At 45.1% G+C, this 23,452-nt stretch overlaps 1 protein-coding gene across 1 annotated transcript in view; it reads left to right on the top strand.

The window, feature by feature from the left end:
• The window catches only part of KPNA3 (karyopherin subunit alpha 3), a 1,475,105-nt gene that overhangs the window by 1,204,332 nt on the left and 247,321 nt on the right, over window positions 1–23,452 (top strand). The gene's annotated exons all lie outside the window — the stretch shown is intronic.

Below are 23,452 nucleotides of genomic sequence, written 5' to 3' on the forward strand. Positions count from 1 at the left end.
AGACATGAAGAAGGGAATGGCAGCACTGATGAATTACTAACTAGATCTGCGGTCGACCAGCTTACTTGCACCTCCCAGCTTCATTGAAGGGGGTTGTTGTTCACCTGCCACATTGCATTCAGCACAATTGGTAATCCCAGAAGAGCACCTGAAAGGGGGGGGGGGGGCGCAGTGCTGCCTGCAGAGGGGCCAACTAATTCCCCCACAGCACAACCTGAAGAAAAGAGCTTGGTGCCAACGCAAGGGCCTCACATCTAGCTAGGAAAAGGACAATTCCAGCAACAGCAGAGAGTGAAAAGATAGATTTACATTTCTAAAGACTCTTCCACTTTGCTTGCTGAAATACCAGAAGAGTATCTGCTTTTCGTCTCAGCAGAGTCCTTCACTTTCCTACTCTTGCCATGGGTACAGGTGGCAGCCAATGCTAAATGGCTGCAAATAATGTGGTGGGAACTGGTCCAGCTCGCAAACACAGAAAAATGGGTTCAACGTAATCAAGGTTGAGTTATGAGCACTAAGACTTAAGACATTGCAAAATAGGTATGTGCTGAACATGTTGACCGCAATGGAAGGCAAGGTTTGCAAAAAGTTTGGCGATTGCTGTTGCACGTTTGTATCTTTGGAAGACCCAGTAAATGCATCATCCCACATTGCAGCTCTCCATGGCCTAGGTGTTTACATAAAGGAGGAGGGAGGAATTCAAGACAATGATTGGATTGACGAAGCATGACTTTAAACTGGGCCCCATCGTGGCTAGGAGCAATCATGAAGATGTTAATGCCCATCATTGTTTTCATTCTGGTCATTTTCTGCACGTGTCAGCTGGTTCTTCAATGTTGTGCTGCTGTGGCACCTGATAGCGCAAGAATGATGGTATCAATTGCAGGTTCAAAAGCACCTCGCGAAACTAAAAACATTGAAGTACAGGTCCTGCAGGGTGTCCCAAAGTATGAAATGTGTCCCGTCCCGTATGGAGGTGAAGTTGATCCTTTATACCACACTGTCGTTTCCCAACCCCCCTGTTTGTTTATTTTATTTATAATGCGCACCAGACCTGGGGGTATAAGGGCGCAGCAAGCATAAAGAGGGTTGTTTAGCTTAGGTTACATTGATGTAAAGGTATATGTAATTTGGAGTTAACATACATTACAATACATAAGATTGCAAAGCTGTATGGTATCATACAGTTAAAACATAATATGGCAGAAAACATCAAGTACATATATATACAATAGGAACACAGTGGCAGGTGAGGTAAGCAGGATATGGTAAGGGGTCAAATGTCATGTTCCTTAATCCATTGGATGAGGTTGGATCTAAAGCGTAAGTAGGGTAAGTCTTCCCTTAAGGTAGGTGGGAGTGTGTTCCAGTTTTGAGCGGCTTTGACCGGGAAGCTACTTCCACCCGTCTTTGTGCATTTGAATCTAGGCACTAGTAGAAGGTTAGCGGTAGCTGTTCTCGAGGGGCGGTTGGAGGATTGTCTCAAGAATCTGGTAGAGCGGTATTGTGGGGCACCCTGGTGTAAGCATTTGTGTGTCCTGATCCATAAAACTGCAGAGAGGTTTGGGTGGACCTGGCGAGGGGTTCTATTTACGTGACTTGTTCACCTGAAGAGTGTGTGCAGGGGGAAGTTTGCGATCGGTGTGTAGGGCGTGGGTGCCAGTAAAGAGGAATAAGCCATATGTGGATTTAAAACTGGGGAATTCGTTACTGACTGGGAGGGTGGTTCGGTGGGAGGGATGGTTTCCCGTCCAGCAGCCCCCTTGCTAACATCAGTTAGCATGGGGGCATACATATGGTATGGTCTAAGGTGCGGGCGGCATCGCCATTTTATGTACATATTAGTATTCCTAGGAAGAAGAGGGTTTTGCATGGTAAAGGCAGCATTACATGCACTAGGCCCAAATTCACGAGGCCACAAATCTCCAATCATGCCCGAGCTCCCATGAGGACAGTTTGCACCCCCTCCGGCCTCACTGTTCATTGTTGTTGAAAGTGTTGCAAAGATGTGTCTTGCACCCAAGAGGAATGTACCCTACAAGACTGCGATCAGGGGCCGGAGCCTTGTGTGCATGTTATCTCACTTGACCAAAGCATGACCGGGCCCATTCCCGAGGGAGCACGGTTTATAGCCCATATAACGGACTAAACCCTAAAATCCCCGAATTCCATGACACCATGGGCCCTTTGACCATCAAATATTGCAACCTGTATATATATTGCTAATGACCATGTAACTAAGCTTTGTACTGTAACAAGTGCCACAATGTCCTCGGGCTGTTGTGCGCTATATAAATACGAATAAAATAAAAATAAACCCCAAAGTAACAAATATTCAAAGAGGATGGACAGGAAGCATTGTTGCAGCAAAAATTGTGTGATTTGTATTGCGAGGTGCTGGGAGGGATATATTATAGTTCAAAACGAGGGTGAAGACCTTGGAGCCCGGGGGACGGACAGAGGGAGGGAATGAATTGTGCGGGTGAAGATTGGAGTGCCCTGGAAACACCTGTCGTTTTTTAAGCCTGCCTGTATTCCTAGCTGGTATGGGTGATAAACAAGCTGTATAGTAGGGGTATAATTAATTTGATGTCTGACCTTTGATGTGAGACGATGAGCCCAGCAGCGCCCTCGTGATGGAAGACAGACTGACTGAGACCAATAACTGTCATCCTATATGGATAAAGGCAGCACCTGTATAGAGTCCATCTAATCAACCGCACGGGTGTTTACTATATATGTATTGCATCACGTATGACAATGTTTTGCTTCATAAGTTTCTGCTTGTACCCTTCTTTTGCAGAATGTTCCTGGCAGCAGTGTCCTTTGCTGTTGCTCTCATCTGCGCAAGAGATTAACTTGTTATCGTTACAAGATCGACTTGCGCCTTTTTTTCCTAGGGGGTTGTTTTCTCTCTAGTGTGAGCATTCAGGGGCTTACTTTCACCAGCTTGTCTTTAGGCACACATAAGAGGGACCAAAAATCCCAAGTTCGAAATGCTAGTATAATACAAAGGTATCCTGACTGCACTGCATTGTAAGATGTTATGTGCCATGTTAAAAGGTTACAAAAAGAAAAATGGAAGCTTTACTGATTGTCTTAAGGACTGAACAGTTTCCCCTTAAAGGCATGGTCTAGTAAAAAATGTTATTGTCCCTACGGGTCAGCCATGTTTTTTTAAGCCTAAGTGGCTCGATTTTAGAAAACTTTCCTATGGACCTTACCCGAGTTTTCGTCCATTAAACGCACGCGAAAACAAGCACCAGGGAGCTGCAATTTTCTGATAATCGTATCTTTTCCCCGATCGCCCTGGCTGACCTGCTTTTGCGGCACTAAATCAATTCCCCTGCCCCTGAGCCTGACATTATCAAAACATTCATATTCCCCGCCTCTCCCCGTGACGTTACTGTGCTGCGTAGGCAAACGCGCCCAGTCGTCTTCTGCGCAACTCCACACAGAACCCGAAACCAACACAGATCAACTCACAACACAGCGCGCCACAATTCGGAATATGAAACTGTACATTAAAATGAAACAGCAACACGGTACATTTGGTAAAGTACATTTATTTGACATTAAATGTTTAGAGAATATTCAGTAATTGACATATGAACTCCAGAAGCCATTTATTTTCTTTCATCTGTATCCGCAATAACTGTTCCGTTTCATCTTGAATCACGCGCTGTTCCTTTATGCTACACAGGGTGTTCATTTTCGTAAAAAGAATCACTTTGGAAGCACGGTGAACCGCAAGGCTGTTCCATCAACTAGGCACTAGTCCAGCCAAAAGGTTGATATGTTGCTTCTAGCCACTAGTACAGCGTAAGGGCATGTGGACCCTTGGCGATCGTCCCATAATATGGTGATCGTGCTCCAGTTGTTGACACGAAGCTGCAGGTGTCTGCTGAAGAATCCATCCGCTGGTGTCTCAAACAGATGGCAGTGGCAGAAAGGGATCAAATACCTGTTATGAAAACAAAAAAATGATAATTAGTCTCGCTAGCCGAACTTCATTAATATTACTCATTTTATTTATTACGGCGGATCAGAAACTATTTGCTTGCAAGGATAGTTCAATGGAGTATGTTCGTCTCTAAAATCAATGCGAAAAGTAACGAGATAAATCGAGGCCAACACACAATGATAAACGACAGTCTACATGCGTGAGGAATGATATGATATATGATATGGCATGTGTAACGCGCCTATACTATTTCTAGGCGTGACGAGGCAGGTGGGGAACAAGGGCAGACAGACAACGATCCTACTAGGCCAGGTGTCTTTCTGATCGCGCATGGGGAAGGGCTGTACATGGTTAGTTGAATACAAATTAAATAGGGCCAGCTGGTGGCAAGTGCAAGGTAAATGCCGGGAGAAGGGGCTGAAGGATACAGAGACAGTCCCGTAGTGCAGGTAGGCAGTGCAGGGAAAAGTGGCTGGGCCAAGGACCGAGATCGGTGAGACCAGTGGACCTGCATGCCCATGTGCCCACTACGAACAGTTTTACTTGCTTTTCCTAGCTCTTCATTCATTCATTTATTCATGCATCCATTCATTAAATCTTCATTCCGGTATAAAAGTGTGTAAAGATTTACTTGCATTATATTTGAAATCTCCATTGTGTATCTTCGTAATGCAGTCTGTAAAACGGACCGTGCTCTTGACAACGATTTTTCGTATGCTGACCTAAAATGAAACTCGGTCTAGTTTCTGAATTTTCTGCCTTATCGTCTCTTACGTTATTGCGCACTCCCTTCAAATGTAGTTCTTTCGACATGGTCCCTGTCTCAAGGTCAAAAAACAATAGACCCTTATACTTCCAGTACGACTTGTGGGCCTCATCTGGGCGCTGTCCTTCGCATTCTTTATTTGCGACATCACGTAGTATAGGCATCTGTGAGAACTTGAAGTTTAGAATCCGTCTATGTATTGCGCCTCAATGTGCAAATGCGAACTGGCTTCTCTCCCAAATGCCACGGCCCGCTTGGCTGGCGCATTCTAAGTGCCCCAATTTTGTCCCCGTTGTCTGCGAGCTTTGCAGCCCAAATTGAGACATTTAATTTTTGGCAGAAGGTCAGGGAAAGTATAAAGTACCACAGGAGTTGAGTTAAAAGTGAGATTTATTGTTTGTTTTATTATTTGCAATACGCAAGCCTCCCCTCCGTTAACAGTGCGCAGCATTTACATTTACTTGAGAGGAGACATGAGAAAAATATATACATACACATATGTGAGGTGAATAGAGAGAATTCAAAAACGACACCCAGCTTGTTCGCCACCCATGATGGTGAAGGTAGGGGTTAGGTTTACAGGTACACTGTACAATAACATTTATTTACAAAAAGACAATTGTATTGCAATTATTTAAACCGGGATTTGTACTTCACAATCAGCTGTGCTTCGGGTGGGCATGGCACAGTCGCAATGTTCGGTGGCAATGGATCACTGCTCTGCACAGAAACGTCCACAATTCCCTATCTGTGCTTCTCTAACACAGCAACAATAAGGCCTTTCACAAAGTCGAACTGCATTTCATCATAGACTGGTTTGATCACCCATTGCTTACTTCGTTTTGAAAACACCTTAGTGTAGCGAGGCATCCTTACTTTACCCCTAGTCCTAGATTGTTCACGTCCGACATTGCTGTTATGGGCCAAGACCGCTAGTAGAGTCCTATGTCTCATGCCCCGAAAGCTAAAATTCAAGCGCTTTGGCCTGTACTTTAGGCACATATTGTGGAACACCTCCAAATCTCGTGTGACAGAATTCTGTCAGTCCTCTCAAATCTCTTGATAGAGTTTTGTCGAAAACAATCTTCTCAATGGCTTTGTGTGTCGGTGAAGATGGAATCAACCACTTCTTCCGTGCCTCCTGTGGGGACAAAGGGCCATGTTCACATTGGTGGAAATGTTCATTTGCTGTCCAGCGGTGAACGTTGGTACAGTGGTGCATCAGTGACCGCCATTTTTCAAGTAGTATTTCCACTGACCCCTCACGTTTTTGAGCTCCACCAAAGATGGTTGGTGATAGAATGTGACCACTGCAAAATACTTTCAAAACCTTTTTTTTTCCTCTGCAGCCGAGATTTTCTTATTGATTGATTTAGCAAGATGCCATACGTCACATTGATGTTTAATATGTGGGAACTGCTCTCTCATTGTCTTGGCAATTGAAACGTGTCTATCCGTGGCTAGGAGGTCGATGTGCATTCCCCTCGATTGTAGGTATTCCACTGATTTTATAAAACCTAGTTTCTCCATGGCCACTGAGGATGTACATTGTGTTACCTGCACGACCACGGAACTCACAATCTTCTTACTATCCATGTCCTGAAAGTGGTAGGTGCAGTACTTGGCAGAAAATCCAGGGCTGTCGCACTGTCCATCGCCGACTAGCCTGAAACCTTTGCCTTCGAATGTACTTGCTAGAGACAATTGTTCAATTTTCCAAGCATCACTAATGGCAGGAAACAGATAATCACGTTGGTATGTGTAGTACAGCGCTTTAGAAATGAAATGGAGTCCCACAAACTGAAAGAAAGCCTCTAACTTTCTAAAACTGGAGCCACTAAAAAGTGATGCAGCTGCACACAGTAGATTGCCTGCTGGCAGTTTCCCCAGCATCGGTTGTGCAGACCATGAGAACCTATGATTTAATCTACAGGCGGCATTTATTTTGACGTTACTGCCTTTTATTTGACGAGTCACATTAATCAATGGCTTTCCACATACTTTCCCTCTAATGGAATGCACACATTTCAGCATACTTATAATTTCCATCAAACAACTGTCGAATACAATGTATTTGCTCTTTCATTAGACTGTCATCCTGCGTCAACGTTGTTTCGGCCTTTGACGTTGTGGAGATTTCAACACATTGGAAAGTAATATCGCTGATATCAAGTTCTGATGCGTCTATGGATGCTGCGGCTCTGTCATTTCAACATCTATTACTTCAACATTGATGGGAGAACACAACAATGGCGACAGGTTTTTTGGTGGCAAATTTTTGGCGGGTGTAGATTGTGTAAATTGATCTGCAACTACTTCAGAGCTATCTTCAATACATTCAATAACATCTTCTTGTGGTGTTGCGGTCGCACTGTAGCTATGGTCCAATGCAACTTTGCTGTAGTCTCCAAACACAATTAATTCATGTTCTGGCCATTGGACATGAGCATCTCGAGCCTGAACACGCCTCGCCTCAATTAATAGTTCCTCCATAGTGTACACGGTCTGGCAAGCCACATCTCTCATTCGCTTCACTGTCTGTGTGTGTATAGTTCTGACACCCACGGATAACTGGAGGAGAGATTGGAAAAGGGATGTTCAGTTTAAACACAAGATGGAGTGTAGTAGAATTGACTGGAAAAAAACATAAAATAGTCCCCAGCACAAATTTTTTTTTAAAGTTATGAACTGTTTGTAACTAACCTTTTTTTGTTATTTTTTCTTTGCAGCTTTTTTGACTCGACCTTCAACATCTGCACGCTGTAGCTCCGATTCGTTTCCGCATGTCCTCCCTTCTTGCGCTGCAACGACTATATTTTCTGTATCCGCATAGACAACACGGAATGAGGCTCCATCGTCTCCCTGAAACATAGTACTTTCATTACTATGTATCAAAATATTGTTAGCATAAAACACGTGAGGACGAACACACAGGTACATCTCAATAGCCAAATACGATTTAAACATTGTGTGCAACAATCAAACGACAAGTATTCGACCAGTGATGATCTATTTCGATGGAACTGTCAGTATCCATACCTCTGGCTCTGCATGGACTGCCATGAATGGTTGTATTGGAGAGGAGGCATCCGCATCTCCCTGAAACACAGTACTTGCATTAGTATGCTTTTCAATATTGGAAACACAACACACTCTTGGGGTCGACGGCACAGGTACATATAAAGAGATAACCACGAAAGATGCATTGTCCAAAAGAATCAAGGAAAATCCAAATATGATCACATGTCATCGACTTATTTCAACGATTCCTTTACATCTGCATCATCTCAATGAGATGTTGTGATTGTGGTGGAAGCTCCGTCGTCTCCCTGAAACACAGCACTTGCGTTAATAGGGAAGAAAGTATAGCAAATGGAATCACGTTATATGATCACGCATAATGGAGCTGTCATTATCCATACCTCATGCTACTGAAGAATATCTATGGATGTTGCAAATGTAGTGCGCACTTCCGAAAGCTGTTGCGCCGATTCGTATACTTGAATGTCAGGCTCTGCATCAAATGCAGGGGTTGACGCTCCATCAACTGCCTGAAACATAGTACTTGCATTAGTGAGGATTACAATTGTGAAAACATAACACACACCTGGGGTCGACAGCACAGGTACATAACAACGGCTAACCACGAATGAAACATTGTGTAGAACAATCAAACGACAAGAATTCCAGCTCTGATGATGGTGCTCGATTGAGCTGTCAGTATCAATACCTCCTGTTGTTGAAAAACATCTAGAAATGTTGTAGATGTGGCGGACGCTTCAGCATCTCCCTGAAAGACAGTACTTGCATTAGTATGGATAACACTAATTATAACTGAAAACAAACACCAGTGGACGATAACTAAGGTGTATATCAATTGGAAAGCAGTAACCAAACATTCAGTAAAATAATTACACGATAGAATAAAACTATTACTTGACATGCATAAAACAAGTATGTAGCGGATTAGCCTAGTAAGATTACCTGATACGCGCTAGAAGTGGTTGATAACTGCGACCACGTCAAGGATGTAGAATGTTCTTGCTTCAGATTCAAAGGATACTCAAGAAGTTGTAAAGGTCAATTAATGATTGATAATGAAATGCCAATATTAAAAATAGCCATGTAAGCCGACAGAATACTTGAAAAATGCTCAATACAGCACAGTTCCCTGTCCCCATATATATATATACATTGCGTTTGTGGGTTATGAAATCGAAAAAGTATATATTGATAAATGTCATTATTCAAAAAACTATACACTCATATCAATATCGAAATTATTACAAGGGATAGAACACCTACAATATCAATTAATCCATTCGGCTACCTACACACTACCACAAGGCCTAAAGCTAAATCCAGACACTTGACTCACCGGTGGCGGAATGTGGACGAATAGAGTGGGAATAGCGTTTTCGCGCAATTTCCGTGTCGTTCGCTGTTTATTCTTCTTTGTTACTCAAGAAGTTGTGTACATGTCCAAGGAAAAGTGCCGGCTGCAGATGCGGTATCGATCACCCCTCTTGTCCTCTAAGACTTGTTGGACTCTACTTTCCAGCTCATCCAGTGGATATCCGCAATGTCTGACCCATTCTCTTATTCGATCAACAGTTTTCGGGAATACATGCATTGTAGTTCCTTCAGATTTCGCATGGGTCTTCGAAGGGCAACCGCTAATCGAACAGGCAGGCATTGTTGATAAATCTGAAAAGTAAATATCGACATTATTATACAATCTTCAAGAGTAAAGATTTGATACAAAAGTAAATATATCATACAATGATCAATGCAAGGTTTGTTTTGGTCGCAGGAACTATACCAGTTCATTATGTGCTGCTTAGTATTTGCATAAGTTGCAGAAATGTATAATTGATGTGACTGAAGAAATCTGAACATGTGACTCGTCCCTTGGATGTTCTGTCTTGCACGAGAAGGAAACATGCTTACATTATAGACTGGACCCCCGAAGGATGCAATTCAATGACAATAGACACAGATGAAAATAAATAGATCTATTGGTAGCATAGCAATGGAAACTCAAGTCAATACCAATGAGACCAATGAACATAGCACTATTGTGTATTGTGAAAATAGATAGAAATTTAAAAATCTGCGAAATATGACCAGGATACATGGCCTTACCTTGACCAACAAACAGTTGGATTCAGCAAGCAGAGCAGTATGTTGCGGGAGAATAGGTGGATGGCCACAGGTAGCGCACTGATGGGTATGCTCGAAGCGGTCACAGAAGTTCACGGATAGCACGACGACGAGCAGATTAGCATAGATCTCAGTGGTTCCCAGGTAGCACGTTCAGGAGTTGACTTGCAAAGCACAAAGATGTTCTCATGAGACATATCGAGTGGTTTTTAAAGTATTAGAAACAGGGGTGTCTTTGTGAATGAATGACGTGTGTATGTCTTGGTATTAGGGGGGGCGGCCTGCTTCAAGGGGAGGCCTGGCTGGAGACATGGGGTCTGAGGAGGCCATGTGACCGATGGCCCCTTGGCGTGGGACACCTTTTGAAGTGTACATGCAGTTTGGCACCTTGGCCTTTCGCGCCCCTGACAGCCCCCCATGCCAGCGCTCATCCCCGGGTGTGAACCGCCTTTGATAGAGGGGGGTGGGATGGATGGGCCTGGGGCGTGCAGATAAGGCATAGGAAGACTGCTGAATGGAGACACACTTATGTGGATAGCAGGGGGGCGGCCTGCTTCAAGGGGAGGCCTGGCTGGAGACACAGGGTCTGAGGAGGCCATGTGACCGATGGCCCCTTGGCGTGGGACACCTTTTGAAGTGTACATGCAGTTTGGCACCATGGCCTTTCGCGCCCCTGATAGCCCCCCATGCCAGCGCGCATCCACCGGCGCGAACCGCCTTTATATCAATATACAGTATATCGCCTTTATATCAATGATAGTATATTGTTGCTTATCAATAACAAATGCCAAATACCGGAGATTCTTGTGAGCACAGACCCACACTTCAACCGGTGTATTATAGTGGTCAAGACTGTATAATCCAATGGTAAATGTTAGTATAGATATATGTGTGACTTTTATAGAGACATAACCTACTGAAAGACTTTGAACAAGTGTGTTTTAGTGCATGCATTATCGAGAATGTTATGTAAGCTTAGATGGATAGTGACCACCCTGCTTCACAGCAACCAGACCTTCACCCATTCGGAGCACAGATGTCTGACGTCCATCCTTGAATGGAGGGACACTTGATTCATTTAAAAAATCGAGACAACCGTTGTTAAAATATATGTGGTGTTTTATTTTGTATCTTATTTTCATGACACAAAAATACAAGACTTTAAAGATTATACAGGTCAGGTTGCAGCACAGCGAGAGAAAATCCCCTGTACTGACCGCTGTCACTCGGGAACGTTTCTCTAATGGCACGAACGGCACAGGCGGGTATCACTCTTCGAACGCTGTGTCGAAGCCTCCCGTGAAGCCACCATGTAAAGGAACGATAGGCCACCAGCCTGTACCACCTGTGAAAAGGAATGAAACTGTTTTTAAATTACCAAGATAAGTTTAATAAACGTTTGTTGTCAATGACAATTCTTGTAACTAATGGCATTTTACACGGACAAATGCTATCTAGACAATGCAGACTATTCAACGCCTTACATGCGTTACAATGATATGTAGATGTAATTTTGGATATAGTAGAAGACCATGAAATAGGAGTGGCATGACAAGCAGAGTATACTTACTCGTTACTCGGATTACGAGGACGAACAGTTGCTCGAAGTTCCTGCATAAGCACCATCATTATTCTCAACACGGCCCGTGTGAGGCAGGCTGCCCTGAAGTCTGGCAGCTCGGTGATGCATTGCGGTCGTGGGTCGCCTTCCGAAATGTAGGCCAGGCATCCCGAGTTTTCTCGGCAGCAGCAGTTCTCGTCCTCAGTTGGCATTAGCTTGCACCGATTGCATGTGCACCAGGTGGAGACGCCGTCCATTCGACTAGGCCCAGGCTCTTCATCTGTTGATTCGTCCTGCCAACTGCCGTCCGAATCCCCATCGTTTTCGCGGGCTTCCCTTTTCAATAGTTCCTCCTCTGTATACTCGGGCTCGTACATGTAGGGCATTATTGTAGCCATTGTGTGTTAAACAAACTAAAATAATTTATAGCGGTGGTACTGGTATCTGTTCACACGGGCTACAAGCGGCGAAGGTAGCTGACCAGAGCACTGAAACGAGTCACAGAATACTCAAAGTAACACAGAGAGGAATGGAATCGAAAATCGGCTGCTGTGTGTTGTGAAACGGTCTGTTTATACTTATTGAGGAGAGAGGCGTCCTGCCATTCCCATGGCGACACGTCATTAGCTGAAGCGCAGCGAATGTTGACACGAGACGTGCTTTGGCGTTGGGAAATGGGCGGTACGAGTCTGCTGATGACAGGCTCAGGGGCGGGGGAATTGATTTAGTGCCGCAAAAGCAGGTCAGCCAGGGCAATTGGGGAAAAGATAGGATTATCAGAAAATGGCGGCTCCCTGGTGCTTGTTTTCGCGTGCGTTTAATGGACGAAAACTCGGGTAAGGTCCATAGGAAAGTTTTCTAAAATCGAGCCACTTGGGCTTAAAAAAACATGGCCGACCGGTAGGTCCAATAAAAAATGTTCCTAGACCATGCCTTTAACAAATGAGCAAAAGCCAGGGGAAGTGAAGCTGACGGCTTTACTTCCCCTTTGCTTTCACTCAAAAGTCAGAACTGGTTCAAAAACAAAGCAAAAAGATTGGGAGTCCTTAGAAACTACGGAGGGAAAATTGCTAAAAGAGCAATCTTTACTAACGCACAAAGCTGTGCAAGGGTGATATTTTTGGATCACCATAGCATTTTACACAGAATATTTTTGGTTACTTTAATGTGCCTAAAGACAAGCTGGTGGCAGCAGTTACATTTTTACAGTTTTTCCATTATTTATGGTCTGCACATTCGCGTTTATCGCGTATGGCTACTACACTGTGGCTTGTGCCCTAAAGTGGCCATGCCACGAGATTGTCCCTTGTTCTTGGGTCATTTTAGTTTGGCCTACTGCCTGCCCTCTCCGGTTAGGAAAGTCCTACGGTCATTCCAGGAAGGGGGCTAAGACTGTATAGTTCCAGTCCACATCATTGGTGCCAGAAAGTCTGCTATTGGGGTGGATGTGAAACCAGTAGTTGTCCCTGATTGGACAACTACCGGCTGTTTGAATGTTGCATATCCTTACCATTGGTGGACTTGAACTTGTATAAAAGGACGACCTCTTCAGATGTATGCTGGTGCCAAGATGGAGAAGCCTTCTGAAGAGTACTCCTGAAGTGGCCCAGCATCCCTTCCTGTGTCCAGCTCAGAGAAGCCCTGCTCCTCTGCATGATCTCGGAAAACCCTGAGGGGTGATTCTGCTCTTGGACCAGTGGGACCAACTAGTCTCAATGCCTTCTCAAGGATCTAGCATTCCGGAGCATTCAGCAGTGTCCCTGAACTGCCTGTGGACTGTACTGCTCTGTCGTGGTCTCCCTCGTCACAACCATTGCTGTTCCGAATTGAAATCCAGAACTTTGGTAGTAGCAGGCTTGTGCAACAACTCACCTTCTCCCTAAATTTCAGCTTCCCACCTTCACGGGAACCTGTCCTGGAGCAGCTGTGGTGACCCCGACTGGAAGAACACCTCTCGTCACCTACAAACGCTGATCATTGCTGGAGCTATTCTTCCTCTATCCAGTGATGTGACCTAAGGAATCCTGCGTCATTGGCCAACCGGAAGAATCCTAGCACCTGCAACTCCTAAGCACCTCACTGGAACCAATGGTGGAAGAGCGAGCCCCCAGCGACCACCTCTTCCCCCCCCCCCCCACCAAACCCCCAGATGATCCACAAAGACAACTGGGAACATCTGATTCAGGGGTGTAAGTAAGCATTGTGCCCGTCACCCAGCCCCATGTCCTCCATAGGCGAACAGTGTGAACAAGTCCTTTTGTCTCCCATCTCCAATCCACTCACCTTCGGTTGTCTCGGTCGAGTATCCAGCCTCTGGTTTAGCCTTGAGACTGAAAGAAAGGAGAAGTTAGGTTTTTGTTGGTAAATTGTTGTAGAACTAACTTTAAGAGTTTGAAACTAATCGCCAACACAAGCCCACAGCATCATTTTATAAAGCGAACAAATACTGGTGAGAAATACGCCATCATGTGACATGTCAAGAGAAGACTGCGCCAACATCTACATTGGAATGCCAGAATTCCTGTTGAGGAAGCTACAGCGAATACAGAGGGCTTAAACTCACAGAACACATCAGACCAGCACTGAGAATGTTACATTGGCTGCCAGTCAAAAAAATCTTCATTACGCTCTGCATAACGATCAAGGAGGAAATTGCCATCTACAAAGTAACACGAACACCAAGATCCACCAACGACATCAGTCTTCAACACAATACTCGAAGCAGGCATTTTGGGGATCAGCATTTTCCTGCATAACGGTGAAACCCGGGAACTCGCTCCCGAAGGAAATACTTAACACAGAGTATCACCAAGTTCAGGAAATTATTAAAAACATTGTTTTAACACTCGGAGCTTAAGAAAACTTTGGAGCAACAAATAATCCACTCACCACAGCGCAAGAGAACTCCAGGAGACTGGACCTCTCAAATGCCATCCGTGAGCACACAAGATCAAGACTAAGCATACGGGCCAAGCCATTGCAACAAACCCAAACAGCCCCAACAAACCATATTAATAAATCTCTAACCCTCAGCATATCCACCTAATTACATAACCGACTTGATGCAAACATCGACACGAAACACAAACTACACGCTCTTCCATCTCTCCAACACCCAATGCACACAGGAATACTTGCATACAACACACAAATGCAAAACTACCAAATCATACCAGCACACAGTGACCGGTTTTTCCAAACTGAAGCTACCAGCATCAAACATCAAAGCTCTCTTGCGCTTCTCCTGCTTCGTCCCCTTAGCCCTCCCAACCCCCTCATTTTCAGATCTGCCTGGAGACCATGAAAAATGGCTGAAGTGCGTGGTACAAGTCCCTATAACATAACTTTTGTGCATAAGGCCCCATTCATCTTAGGGTTTGGACTTCTCAAGTTAGGATATTCTTGGGATTGGTTCCCATCATTTACTGCATCTAACTTACCTGCTTTACTTGATTATCTGTTTATTAAGTGAACCTATAGTCGTATATATTTGTGGGATTGAATCAAACAGATAGTATCCCACAATGCTCATTTTCCTGTGTGTTCATAAGGCTTTAAATGACTTCATTTCTTTAACTGGCTGTCTAAACTGAATTATTGCGTGTTTTACTCTGTGGACTCATTGAGGGCCCCTGACCCACTCACTCTCCTGAGACTAAGCCTTAACTGCTCATCCACCTCCCAGAGCTCCCTGTTAATCATAACTAGGGTGGCCTCCTAAAATCTTTCAATAACAGATTATCGAAATTCATCTTAACAGGCGACATAACTCCTGTACTGAATACCACTTCAGATCGAATACCACTTCAGATCGCACAGTCAAGATGTGGTTGCTGTCCGGTGCAGCTCCACCTTTTTTTGCTGGAATGTCTGCCTGTGAACCTCTGGATGTGTGGCGGACCCGGCATCAAGAGGAGGGAGAGATTACACATACTCCACAGTACACATTGCTTCACGGATTGTCCTTTTATTGTCCGTTAGGTCTCAGAGTGCGGTCTTGTGACTTTCTCCCTAGAATCTTTTCAGACCATTCCCTCTGAAACTAATGCTCAATTTAGCGCAGAATGTACGTCTGAAGCCCTTATAGAGGTTCAAACAGCAGCATTGTCACATGGCTTTTGTAATGAACATAAATGATACAAATTAACCTTTTTTATATTAATGTTGGTTCAATGCAGTAAATCCGTACTCTGGCAGGCATTTGAAGTCTATATACACAGGATTTTTCTATCCACACAATCTGGGGATTCTAAAGGTAATCTGAAAGGATGTTAAGAATGCTGAAGATAAACTGAAATAACTTTAAATGCAATACTCAGCTGAACCAGCGTCTTTGCTACAACTAGAAATCAATACTGAGCTGGACATCTTTCGTAAGGTGGCTCAAAGATAATAATTTTTTGGAGAAACCTGCCATGGCTAAATGCTATGGCTAGGCAGGCAGGCTTGGTCAGCATTTGGTACATCTGCTTAAGAGAAGGTGTCCATCCTTATCAGATAAATGTATGGCCTAATGTATACAAATGAAGCGATCAATTATGCTTTCTACCGATTTTATTCTAATCTGTATATGTTGGGCGATGCTGCAAGCAAGAATTAAATGTACCTAGATCCGATCCTGTTAAGATGTATTTCTAGAATCTGGCCTGGTGGACAGATTCTTGGAGGCCACCCTACTTTCAGTGACCGGGTGAGAGTCGTTTGTCAAAACATAATCCAGGTACATTGATGAGCAGCCAAGGCAACTCAGCCGTTGATCCCTCTTTACTCTGTGCGGTGGTCGTCTAATCCAGATATGATGCGTGTCGTACATATAGTGCGTCGCTATGCCTCTGTATCTGTTTCTTTTTATCACACGCTCAGCACACTGCTCTTCAGAACAGGTCTCTCTCAGAATTATTTTACCAACTTTTTTTGTTGATGCGGTTTCGACACCATGTCCGCTCCCTAGGTGTCTGCCTTCAAACAATGCAAGGACTGTAGCTCTAAGATGTCCCTTACAGGCCCACACAATGTGGTAACTCTGTGTTGGGCACATCAGAGGAATGCGGTTGTGCATGAAGATGACCCCGAAGTGACTGAGAGAGTGTTGCAAAACTCGCGGTAGTCTCGCCCCCCAGCCTGCCTGACTTGGAGGGGCCCACTCTGAAAAGGAAGATAGTCAACATAAAAAACAAAATCGCGCACATTTGCGCAGCCATTCGCCATCCTCCCATAAAAAGAAGCATCATCGACGCTGGCAGGCACGATTCCGGTTCTTTTGAAGAATGCTCTAATTCTGCTTCTGGCCCTACTTCTAGGGACGTTTGGTAGGCCTTTAAAGAGCTGATGCACGACATTTATATGAAATCGGGTACGGTCTACACCTCGGAGCAGCAAGCTCCAGTGGTGCCTGGAGACCCCAGCCCCAAGCATACTGTGTCGGCACTGATGCCCTCTGGCTTGTCGATGACTGTTGCCAAGACAACTAAGCATCATCGGGTGTGGGTCCGTCTGCACAGATGCCTGACAGCTTGTATGCGCCGCAGTTTTTCGGCACAATGGCAACAATTTTTGGGGCCCAGAGCAGTTTGGCATCTAGCATGTATTCAGACTCTGGAGACGAGGATTTTTTCACGGATCAGGCTGATTAAATCACCTTGGCAGAGGGGCTGCAGGATGCAAGTCGCCTGAACACTTCTCCTGATGTGGAGACCCAACAAGCCCACCCTTATGGTCATGCAAGTGCCAAATCTTGTTCTACAGTCAACAGGGTAGTGGATGGCCCTAGGTTGGAGTGCCCCAGCCAGACCTCTGTCAGGATAGGATCTCACTGACATTCTGGATGATCAATGGGTATATTATAAGTCATGGCCCCACAGAAAGGGCCCTGACTTATAATATACCCATTGCTGGTCCCATTGCCGCCTTGTGGCAGGACCCTTCTACCACACCCCTGGGAATACCAAATTCACACAAAAATATAGGCTGGCAAGGGGAGATGCAATTTACCTCTCCACTCATCCTACGCCCAAGGGTCTGGGGGGGGGATCCAGAGTTCACAGTCAATACTAGGCCATCCACATCAACTTCCATTGTCATACTGATAGGGAAGATAAGAAAATGAACTCCCTGGCCAATAAGGTGTTTTCATCTGGCAGTATGGCTCTAAAGGCAATCAATGCATTCTGCGCATTTGCAAAATATACCTTTGGCCTGTGGAAAGCTATTGGAGTAGCTTCTCAATACATTCCCAAAGGGGATATGCATGAAGGCTTCTTAAGGATTGTGGATGATGGACAAGAAGTGGCCCGGCAATCTTTGCAGATGGGCCTGGACTTCGCTGACGGGGTTGGAAGATCCATGGGTTAAGCTACTGTTTTGCGGAGACAGGCACCACCCCAATTAAGGTTTCTCGCCTGATGTCCAGAATAAGTTGCTGGAAGTTGCGAGAATTTGTTTGGGCCAAAGGACTCAAAGCTTGCTGCAAAATCACTGGGCCTAGATGTGCAACTGCCGGCTAAACCTATGTTTAGTTGCGCTTCTAGGGGACTGGAGTACATACTTTGCATCCTCTTTGGCAGGAAAGCACAGCTCCCGCAGCCTAGGCAAGGGGGCAGGGCGTTTCCCACGCTCCGGAAGGGGCAGAGGAGTCTCTAAGGGCCAGCAGACGGCAGCATCAGTGCCTGAGGCGGCACCGCCCTCAAAGCTGATTTGAGTCCTTCCCACCCTCCCATGTTTCACCAGTTGGAGGATGGATAGGCAAGCACTGGCCCCAGTTGCAGCTCATCCAGTGAGGTTACTGACTGCCTTTCCTAAAGAGGCTTCTGGACAGACCTCCCCCACCTCCATAGCAACCGGAACAGCAGCTCCAAGAATAAACTGTAAACCCTGCTTTTGAAAGCTGCTTTGGAAGAGGTACCTCCCTGACTGGACCGCATTTGGCTGGTATTCCCAGTATTTCCTCATACCAAAGAAAGGGGGGAGGACTTTGTCCTGTCTTGGACCTCAGGGCCTTTAACAAGTTCCTGAGGAAAGACAAGTTCAAGATGGTGATGTTGAGAGAAATTCTCCACGCTCGGACTTCAGGATTGGCTGGTGTTAGATCTCCAGGATGCATATTTCCACATGACGATCCACCAAAAGCACAGGAAATTCCTGAGATTCCTCCTGGGAGAGGAGGGGGTAAGCACTACCAGTTCAAGGTGCTCCCCTTTGGGTTGATGCCAAGCAGCTGGCAGTAGATGTGACCTACCAGTTTGGGCTGGACTGCCCTTTTGAGGTGGGACCAAGCCTGTTTTGCATAGGGTCTTTCCCCTTCTGTAATGACTTGGCAGGCGAAGAACAATGGTCTGGAGGGTTGCCCAGAGCAGTGCCAGTGGTTAAGATTCATTCTAAACCTTCCAGCATCACCTCTTTGTTTTTGCTTTGCCACCTTAGGAGATCCAGCACCCATGTGTTCCCATACCTGGATGATCGGTTGATCAGAGGCAAGTCGGTGGAGCAGGTTTCCTCCCATCTCGAGGGCACTTGCTCGCTACTCCACATGCTGTCACGCACAACACCAACACAATGGCTCCAGTTCATCAGAGCGGTCCTGGACACTCAGATGGTTAAGGCTTTTCCTCCCTGAGGGGAGTAGCCAGTGTGACAAATGGATCAACAGTTCCAGAGCCACACCGCCTTGCCAGCAGTTTCATTCCTCCGCCTCTTAGGCCTCATGGCCTCCTGCATTTTCTACTGCAAGAGGCCAAACTGCGAATGCGGTCTCTGCAGTGGCTGCTATGGGGTTAATGGTCCCAGTACTTCGACACCTCAATGGACATTCCGAAGATGTCCAGGTCGGTGGCCAAGGATCTCTCTTGGTGGGCCAGCAGCGAGAACATGCTGGCGAGGGAAACTTTCTGGCCACTGTGGCCCTAGGTCAGGGTGGTCATGAATGCGTCCCTGAAGGGTTGGGTCATCGCATTGCAGAGAGGTGATACAGCTGTGATTCTGACTTTTGGAGAATCGGATCTCTCAGCAATGCATATGGTGGGGATAGAGAATAGATTGGTGGATGCTCTGAGCAGGCAGAGCAGTCTCACATGCGTGGGAAGTGTGCCAGCTAGGCCTAGAGAAGATCTTTTCTCGGTTGGGTACACAGACGGATCTGTTTGCCAGAGACCAACAGAAAGTGTGAACAGTTTTGGGTGAGGACATTCCTGGCAAGAGGCACACTGTGTGATGTGTTCCTAGTGTAGTGGGACCTCCACTATGCCTTCCCTCCGATTCCGGTCATTCTGTGGGTTCTCAGTTTAGGTTTCATGAGACCCTAATCTTGATTCGTCCAGACAGGGCGAGGAGAGCATGGTACTCAGACATCCTCGACTTAGCCATCTGCCCATCTCTATGGTTGCCTCAGCGGCCGGATCGCCTATCCCAGTCGAAAGGTTGGGTACTACACCCACACACGGAGTCCCTGAATCTACATGTGTGGCTCTTGAGAGGGTGCAATATGAATGGGACCGCTCGGTGGAGGTACTAGAGGGGCTGCTTGCTGCACGCAGATCATCCGCAAGATCGCTGTATGAGTGCAAGTAGAGAAAATTTGAGGCATGGTGCAGGGAACGCGAGATTGACCCTATCTCTTGCCCCACAACTGCAGTTAATGGGGTTCCTTCTGTCACTTGCCTCATCAGGCCTTCAGGTTGCAACAGTCTAGGGATACTTGGCAGCTTTGTCTGTTTCCAAAAGGTCTCTGGATCAAGCGTCTTCATTTATGATTCTGGTTATTGCCCAATTTCGGAAAGGCCTTGCAAATAAGTTAATGCCTGTGCCTTTTGTTGTCCCAGACTGGGCTTTTAACTTGGTTCTCACTTTCCTCATGGCGGCTCCTTTTGCACCTTTGCATTCTTGCTCTATTTGTTTGCTTACTCTGAAGACTGCTTTTGTTGGTGGCCGTTATGTCAGCCAGACTGGTAAGTGTGCTGCAAGTCCTATTGTGTAAGCCACCATATCTCTGCTTTTTCAAGGAGAAAGTTTCTCTTAAAGTGCAACCAGAATTTTTTTACCCAAGGTCGTTTCAGAATTCCATCTGTCCCAGGTTATCGACCTGCCGGTTTTCTACCTGCCATCCTGACCCTCAACCCCCATGTAGGAGGAGCGGTTCCATAGGCTAGACCCGAAGAGGGTTCTTAGCTTTTATGTTGTAAGAATGGCGGAATTTAGACAAGCTGACCAATTGTCAGTAGCCACTTTGTTGGCAAGAAAGCAATACAAGCAATCCATTTCTAGGTGGATTACACTTTGCATTTCAGAATGCTATCTCAATCCAGGAAAGGAATCCTAGGTGTGTAACAGTCTCCTTGGCACCACAAAGTGGGATGCCAGTGAGACACATCTGCCGATCAGCGACTTAGTCCTCACTGCATACCTTCAGCAAAAGCTACTCCCTGGATGTAGCCCGTGGAGCTGACACTCTTTGGAAGGGCGGTGTTACAAAGTTTCCTGGTATAGAGACTTGGAGGCGCAGAAGATGAAATTTACTGATGATAAACCGGTTTCTCTTGCCCCTGCACAGGAGTCATTTTTTTGCTCATCTGATAATAAATTGGTCGTCCGCGTACCTTTCACCGGAATCCACAGCCTCCTAACAATTCCCTACTACACCTGCCTTAACTAAAGATAGCGCTTTTTCTTTGAATTACTATTACACCACTAAATGCAATTTATGTAACAAGAGATTTTCGAGACTTAAACCAATCTTTGGTAATTGTAAATTGTCTCTTGTAGGTCATGTGAACAGTGGGGTCACCATCTTATCTGTCCTGTTAAAAATAGTAGGAAAGTACTCCATAGTAAGCACAGAGAACATGGTTCCAAAAGACACAGCAAATAAGAATGAATGAGTGGAAAAAGGCAACACTCATTCAGGATATATAGAAAGAAGTCCAGCAAAAAGTGCTGGGGGTCTCACTGGGATCGGGGATGAAGCATAATGGTGATAATTCTCCCTAGCAGGTGCAGGGAGAAAGAAAGGTGGGAAACTGTTGTATGGGGACATAGTGACGCAGTATATTTAAGAGGACAGACGTCACGTCTGGAGTAGACAACCGCTGCATTGTCAAGTTTCATGAGCAGCTGATGCTGGAAGGGAAATCTATCTGAGGAATCTGCGGGAGAAGAATCCATAGAAAGAAGATTGCTGGTAAGCAATTTCTCCTTCTCGAAGTATGAGTGGGGTCAGGAGCCCTCACGGAGTCCACAAAGTATGGCACACAATTCAGTTTAGACAGTTATAAAGAGTTATTTATTGCAGGTCTTCTGAACACACTGAAAATAAAAAAAGCTGGTTGTTCTAACATGAAACCATAAACAAAGGGTTCCAAAGATAATGGGCGGGTCACAGAACTTCTCCGTAGCACGTGGTTATTTGTGTGATAAATGACTACACACCAGTGCAGCCTCTAAAATGGAAGAGAGCTGCCAACAGCCTTCAACTCCTATACATTGTCTGGGTGGGAATTTACCAGAGACAAAATGAGACACCTTTGTAGTACCTTTGGTAACCCATAAGGCTTCCAAGGCAAATCACTGTACAGAAGAAATGAGTTATGCTTCCAGTGAGGCTTTGAATTGAGCTTTACTTCAGAGAACAAGGCGCAAAAAGCTGGAAAAAGCCTAGGGGGCTACAAAAGACAGTCTAAAGATCCACAAAGGAATTTGACATAATGTTACCTCTCTTGAGGAACTGGTACTCCACAGTCCTTTCTGAACTACAAAGATGGACCTTCATGAAAAGGGGGAAAACCTATGACTTCAACATGTAGTCTCCATTTGTCAGTAAGAACATTGGGGGCAGTGGTTGCAGTCTTGGGAGTCTCAGGTTCTAATGACGCTCTACTACAGAACTTGTCAAGGAACAAACCACTTGAGGGGGGTTTCCCATTCGTATCTTTCTGGTCTTCAGTGATACATCAGTGGCGCTGAGGTGCAAGCTTTTTCATAATTGATAGTGACAGTTTGCTCCCAATGTCGTAACAGCGTCTCTGTGGTGTTCTTCAAAGCTTAAGGATCTTTATCAGGACAGCGCATGTTTTCGTTGATCCTGAGGCAACAGAAACCTTTTTTTATAGGATTAGCGGTGGAATGCGCGCATGAAACGAGTGCTCTTCCTTGATGTGTAATGCGTTATTATTTTTCATCTATCTGTAGACCATTGGGGGTACTTAAGTTTATCTTTTTTCCAACCTGATAACTTGTGAAATGAGTAGATTCGGAATGGTGCATTGGATTTTGGACGATGCATTAATGGACGCCTTTCTGCTCTGTATGGTAGTTATGAATGTTTAGGTATTTGCCACCTATTTTCTTGTATCTACCCTCCCTCTTAGTTTGCTTGCTCCCTGCTTAAACTTTGTTCTCACCATTTCCTCACTATTCTGGTCCATTAATTGTATTTTATAATTGTCCTGTCTTTTGCTCCTTGCCTTTTCTTGACCCCTTAATGCAGTCCTATTTGGTTTGTATGTGTGCTAATGAGTCGACTACCTTGAAATTAACTGTTAATGAGTGGGGGTACTTCTACTGTTTGCATATTCTAAAACAATATAGAAGAATTGAAATCAAAATGTCACTTAGATTCCCCCCACCCCTGCAACTGATGTAGAACCTCTTGTGATTATTCGAATGTGTAGATGTGTTGGTCATGGTGTGGCTAGAGTGTTAAACCTTTAGCCCCAAATTGAACCTGAATGACTATGCAGCTGAGGGCAGTTCCTTAAATTAGCATCTACCGGAAAAAGACATTAATCTTGCGTCCTGCATTAACAGATCTTAATTATTTAATTGATGAAAAGTGTGGTAGTAATCTGTGTAAATCCTTGTAGAATCACAAATGTTATCAAAATGTGCAAATGCATAATTTCCCTTCGACAGCCTGGTTCCTTTGCCCATGGTTCTGCTTGTTCTGAAGAGTAATAATGCATTCAAACTTTAATTGCAAATCGTAAGCTTGAGAGGAAGCTGTTTTGTTTTG

This window comes from Ambystoma mexicanum, chromosome 7q (assembly GCF_040938575.1).
Source record: "Ambystoma mexicanum isolate Mex_15411 chromosome 7q, UKY_AmexF1_1, whole genome shotgun sequence".
Lineage (NCBI taxonomy): Eukaryota > Metazoa > Chordata > Amphibia > Caudata > Ambystomatidae > Ambystoma > Ambystoma mexicanum.